The following is a 2,612-nucleotide window of genomic DNA, read 5'->3' as shown; positions in this document are numbered from 1 at the left end:
GCTGTGATTCAAATACTGTGTCCTGTCCGGAGGTTTACCACTGGTCTCCGTCAAACTCAAACACGCACGTGCACACGCACACGCAAGAAAACAAGTGTGAAGTTGGCAGCGGGAGGTTCAGTTGGGCTTCCTGTATTACCAATTTCAAAATAAAAGTCTTTAAGGGCAAACAGTGCAATGCCGCCACCTAATGTATTTTTGGTATATTACTACATTTCCCAAACTAATGCACAATAATAATAATAATAACTAGAAAATTCTACATTTTCTGAAGAAAATTTAAGTGTGCTTCCTGTCCTAGCAACAGTCCCTTTGACTTGGTGTTTGTACATGCACTAGTGGTAGTAGTTGCAGTAGAACTAGTAGTAGTGATAGAAGTGGTAGCAGTAGTAGCCAGTGTTGGGCAAGTTACTTGGAAAATGTAATGTATTACTCTTTACTTATTACGTCTTTAAAAAGTAATCACATTACTTTACTTATTACTCTACAGGAACAGTAATTAGTTACATTACTTTCTGTTACTCCACCTCCTGAAATTGTAATCCCTTACACTACTTGTTACTGAAAAAAGTATTCACATTACTGCAACGCGTTACTGAGTAACGTGTTACCGCCTAACACTGGTAGTAGCAATGTAGTAGCAGTAGTTGTAGCAGTAGTAGTTGTAGCAGTAGTAGTAGTAGTAGTAGCCTAGTAGGCTAGTAGTAACAATAATAGAACTGTTACCCCTCCATATACAATTAAAATTTAAACAAATCAGACCAGTAATCATTAAAATATCAAGCCCTTCTCTGCAACCAGCATTCCCTACAATGTGATTCCCTGAACCAGCTGGTATCAGACCTCAGCAGCATGTCAACACCAAGACACACACCAACACACACCTAGAGACCAACACACACCTAGAGACCAACACACACCTAGAGACCAACACACACCTAGAGACCAACACACACCTAGAGACCAACACACACCTAGAGACCAACACACACCAAGAGACACAATAAAGTGCCTTGACCTCCACTTAAAACAGCGCTACACATATAAGTGGAATAACAGAATTAAAAACCAGAATAAACTTCAGCGCCATCACACAGTTAACAGAGAAATGAAATTGGCCAAATACCTTAGCATTCATTAAGTTAAAGAAAGAAAGATTTTTAGGAAATATAGAGTTGGGGACCATAACCTGGAAATTGAAAAAAAAAAACCTTCCAGGTTTGGTCTTTAGGTTTCCAGGTTTGAAACAAAACTGGAAAACCAAAGACCAGAGGCTCTGCAGCACTGCAATCTCATGGAAATAGAGACAGAAATACACTTTCTGTTCTCATGTCCAATGACAAGATAAGATAAACCTATGACCCTAAACTGAAATAAATATTCTCTGCTCTCTGTGCTACTATAAACTTATTTTATTATTAATATTGATTGTATATATTTCCAAGCTATCTGAATGAACATGAACAGATAGCAATTGTCGTTGTACAATATGCACTATTATAATATTTTAATATGTATAATATTTGACTTCTTAATATGATTGTTTATTGTTGATGATTATATTCTTGCTAATGCTCTGGTAACAGAAATTGTCTTGCCCTGACAGTAAAGCTTATTTGAATTTGAGAGAGAGAGAGACAGAGAGAGAGAGAGAGAGAGAGAGAGATGGTCCCATACTGAGAGGGTCCGAGGGAAAGATATTCTACTTTACCTCTGTTTGTATCTCTGTAAATACCGGACTCATTTAGGAAGACAGATGGAGAGAGGGAGACAGGAGGAGAGAGAGACTAAGAGAGAGACAGAGAAACAAACAGAGAGAAACAGACAAAGAAACATAAACTGTTTCTGTAACTGTTTTATGAAGCTGCCAGCCTGTGAACCCCTTAAATCTCTCCGATTTTACACAAACGCACTTCTAGGAATAGAGAGAGAGACAGACAGAGAGAAACAGAGAGAGAGAGAGAGAGAGAGACAGAAAATGAAAGAAGGACATACACAAAGATAGAGAGAACGACAGAGAGGGTCAGGATTTTCTTTTACACTTATTAACACAGATATACTATTTGTGAAGCAGCACCTCATAAACCATGGTGATATAAACAACTGGAGAGGTGGTAACCACTCAAAGTGTGTGTGTGTGTGTGTGCATTTAGGTGTGTGTATGTGCATGTGTATGTACATCTGTATGTGTGTGTGTGGCAGTCTGCAGCACATGTCAAACAAACCGCTCTATAGCGCAGAGCTGAGCAGAAATAGTAGTGAATTAATTTAGCTCACTCATAGGAAACTAATAGGGAGCGTTTGATTTATTTTACACTGCGGTGATGTCACCACAGTTAGGGCTGTGCAAAGTGCCTGGCTAATGTTTAATTGAATGTTTCTCGGCTTGTTCAAATATTTGAAGCCGATGTCAGATCTGTCTTGGCCCCGGCTTGTTTAAAATCCTCAAGACAGAAAGGAAGGATATTCCACTTGACTCTTTGGGGATTTAGTGCGTATTTGTCAGAGGTGGAAAGAAATATTTTCAAGGAGATGTGCTGTTAATTCAATAACATTTTATTCAAGCTGGAGGGTACACAGTTTGACTTGTGTTTAAGAAACCCATTTCTGGA

The sequence above is a fragment of the Centroberyx gerrardi genome, chromosome 19 (genome assembly GCF_048128805.1).
Source record: "Centroberyx gerrardi isolate f3 chromosome 19, fCenGer3.hap1.cur.20231027, whole genome shotgun sequence".
Taxonomy (NCBI): Eukaryota; Metazoa; Chordata; class Actinopteri; order Beryciformes; family Berycidae; genus Centroberyx; species Centroberyx gerrardi.
Note: the sequence above shows the minus strand (reverse complement) of the source record.